This window comes from Bos taurus, chromosome 11 (assembly GCF_002263795.3).
Source record: "Bos taurus isolate L1 Dominette 01449 registration number 42190680 breed Hereford chromosome 11, ARS-UCD2.0, whole genome shotgun sequence".
In the NCBI taxonomy this organism is placed as follows: Eukaryota; Metazoa; Chordata; class Mammalia; order Artiodactyla; family Bovidae; genus Bos; species Bos taurus.
Window position 1 is genome coordinate 95,647,488 of NC_037338.1, and position 12,916 is coordinate 95,660,403.

At 40.9% G+C, this 12,916-nt stretch overlaps 1 protein-coding gene across 6 annotated transcripts in view; it reads right to left on the bottom strand.

The window, feature by feature from the left end:
* Positions 1-12,916, bottom strand: part of NR6A1 (nuclear receptor subfamily 6 group A member 1) — a 228,106-nt gene that overhangs the window by 99,594 nt on the left and 115,596 nt on the right. The window contains exon 1 of one of the 6 annotated variants that reach the window (XM_010810373.4): positions 1-12,916. This exon is cut by the window's left edge and continues 31,895 nt beyond it; it is cut by the window's right edge and continues 20,485 nt beyond it. The exons of the other annotated variants lie outside the window; for them this stretch is intronic. The gene's annotated coding sequence lies outside the window, so the exon portion shown is untranslated. 6 annotated transcript variants of the gene reach the window in all.

The window sequence follows — 12,916 nt, forward strand, 5'->3', positions numbered from 1 at the left end:
GCATTCAATAAATGCTAACAGGTGCTTAATGAATGCAGCTATAAATTATTTTTAAACCCCATAAGAGGTATGTCTATTGTTCCTTCTATGACCTAGAAAGGGGAAATGAAGATCAGTGATATGACATAAAGTAAAAAACTTATTTCCACTTCTAGTATTTCTAGCATTTATTTTTCCCAAATTAAGTTAGAATACTGTTGTAACTGTAAGTGGACATTAAGATGAAATATTTGGACAAAGGGATCTACATTAGTTGATTAAATTTAAAAATTTAAAGACAGTGTACTAAATAGTCTCCAAATTGCTACAAAGCAAATCCATTTTCTACACAGCTTGCATTTCTGCAGCATAGCTTTGAAAGAAATGAAACCACTCTGTAATCCCATAGATTATGTCTAAAAATAGAATGACAGGCCAGCTGTCAGATGCATACGTTGTAGGCAAAATGGGGCCAAGAATCTCTCCCCTAAAATCACTGCAACTCTTTTTGCACTTGCTCCCATAAAAATTGAAATCTATTCAACTCTAGCAACTGCTACTTTCCTTGTGGACTAGGACAAAAGTTTGGAATTCTGAAGATTTATGGGACCTCTTTCAAAATCTCTCCAAATCTGCAAAATGCTGCTCATAACAGGCTTATAACAGAAGTCTCATGTGTGATCTGGAATTACAGCTTTAACACAAGCTCATTTTTCAAAAAAACTTTTGCTTTTTTATGAACTCTTCCTGTCACAGTTATTTAACCTAAAAAAATCAATAAAATAAAATAAAAAGATGCAATGACTGGGTTGGGTTCAAGACTCTGCCATTACCTCACTGGATAGCCTGAGGCACAGTAAGCCCTTTGTGGGCCTCAGCTTTGTCATCTGCTTAATGACAAAGTTGTGGGAGATGTGTGTGTAAGTCTATCTTTCAGCTATGATGTTCTAGGGATTTTCTGAGTCTCAAAATTTCCAGATAGGATGAACAGAAAACAAATACCCTTTTGCAGCTAACCTGTGTTTTAAGCTGCTTCAGTCCCAATTCCATAAGCAAACCAAGAATTCAGCAACCCTAAAAAGGTGAACAGAAGAATCTTCTGTTTCAGAATCTTTTCTACTGACTGTTAAAGAAGCATTGAACAAATTATTATGGGAAAGGGTAGGAAGTGTCCTGGTGAGAAGAAAGGAAAGTGCCATCTGAAAAAAGTGGACACACATCAAGGAAATACATACAAGCGTGTGTGCTATGCAGGCCACACATACATTCATTCTATTATACAACCGAAAGTTTTCTATTTGCCAGGGATAGATTGTGAGATAGACAGACATTTAAGAGTCTCACTTTTAACATCTGCTCAAGGCAGGCACAGATCCTGCCCAGGTCGATTTCAAACCCCAACCCTTAACAGCCAAACAGAAAGACTACAAAAAGGTACAGCCTCACATCTGGCACACTCAATACATGCTGGCTATACCTGGAGCTTACTCCAATGCCTGTGAAAGATGGGCATTTCCAAGAAAAATATTTGCATGTTCAGTTTGAGAGAGGAGTTTTTAGGTGAGACATCGAGGATCAAAATACTGTGTCAGCCATTTTGAGCATTCATTTCTTATTTTTTTGTGCTTTTCAGGGAACAGTCGTACCATTATTCAAACACCAACAGCAGAAAATGCAAGAGAAAGGAGGACTAATGTCAAAGTTGTCTACTGTGCACTGTAGAGCTCAGAACCCAAGGGATTTGTCTGTAAAGGACACAGGTTTGGCCACCTATGTCACCACAAGGACAATAAATCTGATGGAAGATGTTTCTCCCACCAGATTATAGGCTTAATTTTTCCTAAACCTCACACACACTATATGTTGGGGAGACAATCTAAGGACTTGAGGAGTTCATAAGGATTCATTCATTCATTCAACAAATGTTTATTGTGTGCCTACAATCCTGGCACAGGATTGATACTGATAGGTATCAGTGCAAACAAGACCGGCATGGTCACTGCCCTTACAGACTAGTAGAAAGGACAAGCATTAAACAATTATATAAAGAAATATTTAATTATAGCTGTGATAAGTGTCATAAGTACACAAGGTATGAGTAACAATGACAGGACCAAACTTGGCCTTGGAGAAGTAGGAAAACATTTAAGTGGTGGAATAAGAGAAGAGTAGGCAGAAGCCAAAGTATACACCAGAAAAGAATCAAACTCATGATTTCTTTCTAAAAAATGGTCTAGCCTTTCTGCTCCCAAAGTCTCACACATATGTCTCTCCTCAGTGCTCTTAGCATCCTGTACTCCTCGGCACTAATGAGCTAATTTTACTCCAGTGTGACAACCAGTTTTATGATTCTATCTCACTATATTTTTGTTCAGTCACTATGTCATGTCCGACTCTTGGCAACCCCATGGGCTGCAGCACGCCAGACTTCCCTGTCCTTTACCATCTCTCAGAGTTTGATCAAATTCATGTCCATTGAGTCAGTGATGCTATCTGACTATCTCATCCTCTGCCACCCCCTTTTCCTTTGCCTTCAATCTCTCCCTATCTCCCTTACTAGACTGCAAACTACTCCAGCATAGGGATCTCATCCAACCTACTTCTGCATCTCAAATACCTAGCATTGGGCTAGATACTCAGTAAGCCCTCAGAAAATGGTAATTGTTATTGTTGTGATTACTGCCCTTCATACTGGTCATTACACAAATTATACAGCTTTGTTTTATTAATTGAGATCGCTTCCCCCTTGGCAGAGAAACGTCAACAACTCAGTCCCAGGAATAGATCACCTACTACTGATCCCAACACATGCCATTGCTCTCAGCTCCTTTGTAGTGGTGATTTTTGCTTGTTTCCATCGATGATTCAGAGGTATCTTCTCCACTCTTCTGCAATGACTTCCAATGCAAGACTATCTATCAGCCAAGGATAGAAATGCCTTAAAAGGTAGTGATATGAAAATCACAAGGTAGGAACGGGATAGGGTGAAAAGAAGTAGGACACAGCTGTAGTGTTCTGCAGGCTAAAACACAGACTCAATGTGTCACAGAAAATTAAATCAGAGGCTGAATGTTTTTCCCAGTCTCCTGAATAAACATAAGTAAGGCCACAGTACTCCTGTCACTGGCGACACTGTGGCCATGCTAGGTCCTCAGGGACATCTAGTTTTATGTCCCGGGATCATTCTAAACTGGGGAGGCAAGGTCATTGCTCCTCCAGGCTAAATTCTACAAAGCTCCATTTGCCCCAGACAGAAAAGAGAGGATGTCAACTGCTAAATCCATTTTGATAGCTAGAGGAGGATTAAAGAAACTGCACACATGGTGATGTCCAAATCTGAGCAATGAGATTAACCTCCACGTGGACTGCCTGCATCTCACAGAGGTTTAAAACAAAGAGATCTGTCATCACGTTTTTCACATTCAGAATTCAAACCGAAAGGGAAGTCCCAAGTGAGATAGAGCAAATGCACTCTGCCGCCCCAGAATTCCACAGAAACACTAAGACAGGGTCACTGCCCTCTAGAAAGTGTTGGGGAGACAGACCAGGAAATTATCTACGGTGCCCAAGAAAATTACAAACAAGGTGCTAAATGGGAACTCACAGGCAGGAGTGATAAATCTGTGGAGTAAGAGTAGATCTGATGGAAACTTGACAATCAGAAGTAGCGTTAGAGCTCAGTTTTGAAGGCGTATGCTCTCAATGGGCAGACAAGGGGGAAGCAAATAGCATGTACAAAGACATGGCAACATAAAAGCAGAGGTTGTTTTGAAAGTAAGAATACTTTCGTGGAGCTTGGATTTAAGGAACATGACAGTGAGTGGCAGGAAAAGACTAAGGGATGTTGAGAGGAAAGCCAGATTTAGAAAGATCTTACATACCAGGCTAAATATGGACTTTTTTCTGTAGGTGGGAACAACATACATTAAATATTAATACAGTTTTGGGATTTCCCTGGTGGTCCAGTGGCTAAGCCTCCACGCTCCCAATGCAGGGGGCCTAGGGTCGATCCCTGGTCAGGGAACTAGCTCCCACATGCCACAGCTAAAGATCCTACATGCTGCAACCAAAACCCAGCACAGCCAAATAAATATTTTAAAAACATATTATTACAGTTTATTTTTACTAAATACCTGCTATGAATGAGGCAAAATGGCTTATATACTTTACTGTATTTAATGTTAAAAACTCTGGTATATGGGTTATTTTTCTCCTCACTGTACACACAAGAGACTAAAGAGAGGTCAGGTAACTCCAATCAGGTCTGTTTGACTTTAAAGACTACACAAAATCTCCCCGAAAAGGATTCTTGGTATAAGAACTCCTAGACTTCTGATTCCAAACAATCTAGGGCTCCTTCCAACATACTATTGGTTATAATGTTAAGTCTCAGAATGACCTCACTTGGATGTATAGCGAACTGGATTGGTATAAAAATGTTCAAAGACCCTTGAAATCACTGGCATTAGACCAAGGGAGGTTCATCTACTCATTCTTAGCAGTCTCTAAAACACAGGAATACTAAGAAATCTAAGATCAATTTTTCCAATGGTCCTTGTCTGAAGGTTTCCTCTCTTGACATTACTGCAGTATTTTACATCAACAGCTATTTCAGGAGACAAGGTGACCAGATTCCCCAAAGCAGAAACAGGAACATAATGAGACTATGGCTTAGATACCACCAAATCTGACACCTGGCCACGAAAACTCGACACAACTCTGTGGAAACATGTCGAGGCTCTGAAGCTCATCAGCTGATTGATTTGATCATGGTACTTAAACTTTCTGAGCCTCAGGTCCCTTATATTTAAAATGTAGTAATAAATACTACCTTTCAGGATAACTATGAAAGCCAAATAAGATAAATATGGTGAAGAAGAAAGGACTTAAAACCTAAAGCATGGCAGACACCCAAACCTTTCCTACACAAACTTATATTTAGCTAGCATTTTGTCTGCCTACCTCATATGATTTTTGTGAGGCTCAAATAGGGTGATGTCAGTGAAAGTCCTTAAGCAAGTAAAATATAACTACATCATTATAACTAAGTTCAAAACAGTGCTCAGGGCTTCAAAGGGTTAATCCTCAGATAAGGAGTTACACGTATACAAATGAGTTGAATAGAGGTTAAGAAGTAGTAAGCGCTAATAATGAGTTAAGTAGTAAGAGCGGTAATAATAGCTAACATAATTGAGCACTTATGGGCCAGACCTAGTCTAGGTGCTTTACCTACATTGTCTCGTTTAATCCTGAAATAAGCCCTAATGGAGCACATACTATTATGTGCATAGATGTGGAAACTGAAGCACATGATAGCTAGGTAATTTGATTAAGTTTACATAACTAGTAAGTGATGATACCAGGATTTAAATGCATGAATTCTGACCCTACAGCTTACACTATTAGAGATGCAGAGGTGTGAATTAAAGAAGTGGAAAATTAATGCAGTAAAGAAATTCTATTAATGGACTCCTTTAACACTCACATTGTGCCAGGCACTTCAAATGTGAGCTCTCACTGAATTTCGAAAACCCTCTGTGAGCTCAAAACCACCTCAATTTTACAGATAAGCAATAGACTTAATGAGGTTGGGTTACTTGCTCAAGGTCTCACAGCTGTACTTATCAGAAAAAACAGATCTCAAACTTGACCCTATCAGTGTGTAAAAGCACATGCTCTTAACCTCTCCGCTCTCCAGATCAGTGGCAGGCAGTAGTGTTCAGGCTGGGCCCTGGTGGCCAAAAAGAATTTGAATCGCTGATAATGAATTGTGTGGGATTCCAAACAAAGGACACAGCATGAACGAAGGATTACACAGAGGAAGTCTGGGGGCTTTAAAATAAAAATACAATCACTTTATTTTCTAATTCCTAAATCATCAGATAGGCTGGATTTTTTCTGCCATTAAAACATTTTAAATTACAACAGCAGTATATATGTTATGGAATACTGGAAAATACTAAAGAAGCAAAAATAAGAAAGAAAACACATCTTTGAAAAGAAGAGAGCTGTGAAAAATTAGTTGGAAAGGTCATTCAGGGACTGACTGCAGTAGCTCTGGCCTTAACACCCAGGCTAGGGAACCAAAACTACATTCCAAATGCATTAGAAGCAGAGAGGCAGTATAATTAGAGCCTTATGCCATGCTTAAGACAGACTTAAATGGAGAGACAAGAGGCAAGAGGATCAGGGAGGAACCCATTATAGTAGACCAGGTAGAAGTTAAAGGTCTGAGTTAAGAGCAGGCTAGGTACCATGACCAATTTAAGCTCAGACTGAGTCAGACAAAGTTTGAACTTGGCTCCATTACTTACTAGCTGTGTGACTCTGATTAACTTAAATCTCGTGAGCCTCAGTTTAATCATCTATAAAGTAGGAATAATAAAACCCATGTAAAGAGTTGTGAGGATTAAATAAGCTATGAAATGATGTGATTCAGGTTTCTCCATTTCTACACTATTGACATTTTGGGCCTAATAATTCTTTTTTATGGAGGACCTGTCCTGTGCTTTAAGAATATTTAGGAGGATCCTTGGTCCCTACTTACCCATCCCCGACCACTGACCCCAGGTTGAGACAACCAAACTGCTCAACATTGCCAACTAAACTCCAATTGATACATACCTGGCACAGTTTCTGGTATATAAAGTATCAATACATACAAGCTTTTAAAAATGATTGCAGGGAACAAATGGAAAAGGTGGTTACTCAGTCATGAAAGCAGAAATGTCAAAGTTAAGACAGAAATGAATTGTCTGGCTGACAGGATATGGAGGCCATGAAAAAAGAAGGTAGCAGAGGTGACCACAATTTTAATTCTGTGTGATTCATCCCACCAAACAAAATAAGGTAGAAAGGAGAGTGTGCAGGCATGAGGGATCAAGGGACATGCAAATAAAGATATTTGAAAGAATTAAGAATTTTGGGTCTGTAGCTAAGGAGAAGGATCACTGTAGGTAGAAGGGTCACTGTAGGTCTACGAATCAAAATATTAAAATCACTGTTTATGTCTCTTGGGTTTTTAATGGTTTCAGTTATATCTAATAGTTCCAAAATGAATACTAGTCATATGCCTTAACTACAGAGCTCTCAAGAAAAATAAACTTAAAAGACATGTTTGACAATGAATATGAATAGCCACTGGAGAAGAAAATGGCAACCCACTCCAGTGTTCTTGCCTTGAGAATCCCAGGGACAGGGGAGCCTGGTGGGCTGCCGTCTCTGGGGTCACACAGAGTCGGACACGACTGAAGTGACTTAGCAGTAGCAGCAGCATGAATAGCCATTAAGAAAAAAAATGTATTCTAATTTCAAAAGGAAACATAATCAGAAAAAATGTAAAGCAAACTGTTGTTCAGTCGCTCAGTCATGTCTGACTCTTGGCGACCCCATGGATTGCAGCACACCAGGCTTCCCTGTCCTTCACCATCTCCCGAAGGTGCTCAAACTCATGTCGATTGAGTCAGTGATATCATCCAACCATCTCATCCTCTGCCATCCCCTTCTCCTCCTGCCTTCAATCTTTTCCACCACCAGGGTCTTTTACATGAGTCGGCTCTTTGCGTAGGGTGGCCAAAGTATTGGAGCTACAGCTTCAGCATCAGTCCTTCCAATGAATATTCAGGACTGATTTCCTTTAGGATTGACTGCTTTGCTCTCCTTGCTGTCTAAGGGACTCTCAAGAGTCTTCTCCAACACCATAGTTTGAAAGCATAGATTCTTCAGTGCTCGGCCTTCTTTAGGGTCCAACTCTCACATCCATACATGACTAATGGAAAAACCACAGCTTTGACTATACGGACCTTCGTCGGCAAAGTAATGTCTCTGCTTTTTAAATATACTGTCTAGCTTTGTCATAGCTTTTCTTCTAAGGAACAAGGGTCTTTTAATTTCATGGCTGTAATCACCATCTGCAGTGATTTTGAAGACCAATGTCACTGTTACCACTTTTTCTGCATTTATTTGCCATGAAGTGATGAGACCAGATGCTATGATCTCAGTTTTTTGAATGTTGACTTTTAATGACTTTTAAGCCAGCTTTTTCACTCTCCTCTTTCACTTTCATCAAGAAGCTCTTTAGTTCCTCTTTGCTTTCTGCCATCTAGGGTGGTGTCATCTGTATATCTAAGGTTATTGATATTTCTCCTGGCAATCTTGATTCCGGCATGTGATTCATCCAGCCTGACATTTCACATGACGTACTCTGCACAGAAATTAAATAAGCAGGGTTACAACATACAGCCTTGACATACTCCTTTCCCAATTTTGAACCACTCCATTGTTCCATGTATGGTTCCAACTGTTGCTTCTTGACCTGCATACAGATTTCTCAGAAGGCAGGAAAGGTGATCTGGTATTCCCATCTCTTTTAAGAATTTCCCACAGTTTGTTGTGATTCACACAAAGGCTTTGGCATAGTCAATGAAGCAGAAGTAGATGTTTTTCTAGAACTCTCTTGTTTTTTCTATGATCCAACAGATGTTAGCAAATTGACCTCTGGTGCCTCTGCCTTTTCTTAATCTAGCTTGTACATCTAGCAGTTCTCAGTTTATGTACTGTTGAAGCATAGCTTGAAGGATTTTGAGTATTACCTTGCTAGCATGTGAAATGAGGGCAACTGTGCAGTAGTCTGAACATTCTTTGACATTGTCCTTTGGGACTGAAACGAAAACTGACCTTTTCCACTCCTGTGACCGACCACTGCTGAGTTTTCCAAATTTCCTTTCATATTGAGTGTAGCACTTTAACAGCATCATCTTTTAGGATTTGAAATAACTCAGCTTGAATTCCATCACCTCCATTAGCTTTGTTTGTAGTGATGCTTCCTAAAGCCCCCTTGACTTCCTATTCCAAGATATCTGGCTCTAGGTGAGTGATCACACCATAGTGGTTATCTGGGTCATTAAGATGTTTTTCGCTTTGTTCATAGTGATGCTTCCTAAAGCCCACTTTGCACTCCAGGATGTCTGTCTGGCTCTAGGTGAGTGATCACAGCATCGTGGTTATCCAGGTCATTAAGATCTTTTTTGTAGAGTTCTTCTGTATATTCTTGCCACCTCTTCTTAAAATTGTCTGCTTCAAAAACCACTACAACATAGTGACAGGCTTCTTTAGTTTTCCATCCTTTCACAGGAAAACTGAAAAACTGGTCTTTACTGATCCTTCTGAATATTAAAGCAATTTCAGAGCTTTCAACATGTGCCATATATTTTAGAAACATTGGTGAAAAAAATGGTGACTCTAAACCAATGCATGTTCAAATTCCAGTTGTTTGATACCTTTAGGGAAAGTCAGATCTATCTGACTCTACAGCCTCCAGGTCCCCAACAGCCCACCATGGGAACTCTTGCAATCTCTGCCAAGCCACCTGAAGCAAACAAAGACTGCATCTTTGCTTATCTGCTAGGTAGTCTATTCCAAGGCCCTTTCAAGCACTAGGTCAAAGCAGAAAAGCACTGAAACAGATCTGATTCATCTACATACAGTGCTTGTACTTGAATTTTCCAAGATAACAATATTCTGCAGTCTCTGTGAACCAATGTCTTATAAATTTCAATATTCAGGAATTTAAACTAAATCTCCATACAGAAAGCCCATGACACATTTGCCAAAATCTGCAGTATATAAAATATGAAGAGTGAACCCTCAGGTAAATTATGAATTTTGGGTGATAATACTGTATCAACGTAGGTTCACTGATTATAATAAATGTACCCTTCTGGTATGGGATGTTGATGGGAGGAAGTTGTACAATATATGTGGAAGGTAGAATATGGAAACTCTCTGAACTTTCTGCTCAATATTGTTGTGAACCTAAAATAGTTCTTAAAAATAGTCTATTTAAAACTTGGGGGGAATCTCATATGACATATGTTGTCCTGATTTTGAATTCAGAAAATGTGATCCTTATCAATGTGCAGAGAGAGGACTTATTCTAAGGGCCAGAGACAAGGTCTGAGAAAGCAAGCTCTGATCTTCATGACCAAGATAATCACGATGGTATGATCACTCACCTAGAGCCAGACATCCAGGAACGTGAAGTCAAGTGGGCCTTAGAAAGCATCACTACAAACAAAGCTAGTGGAGGTGATGGAATTCCAGTTGAGCTATTCCAAATCCTGAAAGATGATGCTGTGAAAGTGCTGCACTCAATATGCCAGCAAATTTGGAAAACTCAGCAATGGCCACAGGACTGGAAAAGGTCAGTTTTCGTTCCAATCCCAAAGAAAGGCAATGCCAAAGAACGCTCAAACTACTGCACAATTGCACTCATCTCACACGCTAATAAAGTAATGCTCAAAATTCTCCAAGCCAGGCTTCAGCAAAATGTGAACCATGAACTTCAGATGTTCAAGCTAGTTTTAGAAAAGGCAGAGGAACCAGAGATCAAATTGTCAACATCCGCTGGATCATGGAAAAAGCAAGAGAGGTCCAGAAAAACATCTATTTCTGCTTTATTGACTATGCCAAAGCTTTTGACTGTGTGGATCACAATAAATTGTGGAAAATTCTTCAAGAGATGGGAATACCAGACCACCTGACCTGCCTCTTGAGAAACCTATATGCAGGTCAGGAAGCAACAGTTAGAACTGGACATGGAACAACAGACTGGTTCCAAATAGGAAAAGGAGTACATCAAGGCTGTATATTGTCACCCTGCTTATTTAACTTCTATGCAGAGAACAACATGAGAAACACTGGGCTGGAAGAAGCACAAGCTGGAATCAAGATTGCCCAGAGAAATATCAATAACCTCAGATATGCAGATGGTACCACCCTTATGGCAGACAGTGAAGAGGAACTAAAAAGCCTCTTGATAAAAGTGAAAGAGGAGAGTGATAAAGTTGGTTTCAAGCTCAACATTCAGAAAACGAAGATCATGGCATCTGGTCCCATCACTTCATGGGAAATAGATGGGGAAACAGTGGAAACAGTGTCAGACTTTATTTTTTTGGGCTCCAAAATCACTGCAGATGGTGACTGCAGCCATGAAATTAAAAGACGCTTACTCCTTGGAAGGAAAGTTATGACCAACCTAGATAGCATATTCAAAAGCAGAGACATTACTTTGCCAACAAAGGTCCGTCTTAGTCAAGGCTATGGTTTTCCTGTGGTCATGTATGGATGTGAGAGTTGGACTGTGAAGAAAGCTGAGTGCCGAAGAATTGATGCTTTTGAACTGTGGTGCTGGAGAAGACTCTTGAGAGTCCCTTGGACTGCAAGGAGATCCAACCAGTCCATTTTAAAGGAGATCAGTCCTGGGTGTTCTTTGGAAGGAATGATGCTAAAGCTGAAACTCCAGTACTTTGGCCACCTCATGAGAAGAGTTGACTCACTGGAAAAGACTCTGATGCTGGGAGGCGTTAGGGGCAGGAGGAGAAGGGGACGACAGAGGATGAGATGGCTGGATGGCATCACTGACTCGATGGACGTGAGTCTGAGTGAACTCCGGGAGTTGGTGATGGACAGGGAGGCCTGGCGTGCTGCGATTCATGGGGTCACAAAGAGTCGGACACGACTGAGCAACTGAACTGAACTCTTGGAACAGTCACAAGGAAAGGTTAAAAGTAGGAAGAAATGATAGCCATATCTCAAGTTTTTTAAAAAGCAATACCACTTTCAGTTTCCAGTTGGCCATGTCAGGAGCCTAGAAGTTGCCACTCTGTCCCAATAGGAAAAAACTGAACAAAATGTAAAATCAACAATTCTTCTTAGACACAGCAGAGAAATGAGATCACATGGCAAACCACTGTCCCCAAAATGGAGACAGATACAGACAACAGAGGGGCTTCCCTGGTAACTCAGCCGGGAAAGAATCCACCTGCAATGGAGGAGACCCCAGTTCGATTCCTGGGTCAGGAAGATCCCTTGGAGAAGGGAAAGGCTACCCACTTCAGTATTCTGGGCTGGAGAATTCCATGGACTATACAGTCCGTGGGCTTGCAAAGAGTTGGACACAACTGAGCAACTTTCACTATCACCAAAGCTGAAACTCAGGAGCAGAAAGTTTCATAGCAACCTGTGCCAGGATTAAGAACACATAAGCTGTAGTTGATGAATTGTTGGAGAAGTGTGGATAACTCTGAGAGTTAAACTTCAGAGAGACCCAGTCACAGGATGGCTCCACGCTTTTCTGAGTTTTACCTCCAAGACCTCTACCAGGACCTCACAGTGAGTGTCACAGAAAAATTCCTTCTTGCTTCTGGAATAGAGAGGGGAAAACGACCCCTGAAATATACCAGAGCATTTTGTTCTTAACATGGCCCACATCTGGGAAAAATTATTTTCAGATCAGATCAGATCAGACCAGTCGCTCAGTCGTGTCCGACTCTTTGCGACCCCATGAATCGCAGCACGCCAGGCCTCCCTGTCCATCACCAACTCCCGGAGTTCACTCAGACTCACGTCCATCGAATCAGTGATGCCATCCAGCCATCTCATCCTCTGTCGTCCCCTTCTCCTCCTGCCCCCAATCCCTCCCAGCATCAGAGTCTTTTCCAATGAGTCAACTCTTCACATCAGGTGGCCAAAGTACTGGAGTTTCAGCTTTAGCATCATTCCTTCCAAAGAACACCCAGGGCTGATCTCCTTCAGAATGCACTGGTTGGATCTCCTTGCAGTCAGAGCCTAACTTGCTAGAGTTTTATCAGAGACTAACCAATTCAGAAGAAGGTAAATACCCAACTCTAGCCTCATCTTGCTTCCCATATGAAGGAAGAATACCCACTTTCAGACCACCCAGCCATCCTGTTCCCCCAAGAGGGGAAAAAAATGAGAAGCACTAGTAAAATTCACTGTTCTGGGGCCCAGGCTCACCAGAGGACTGAGACCTCATCAAAGGACTACAGAATGCTTCCCCTTGCCCACATCTTACCACTACATTACTCAAGGCCTGTTTATAGCAGTTTTTACCTAGTATACTGCATTTAATTTTTAA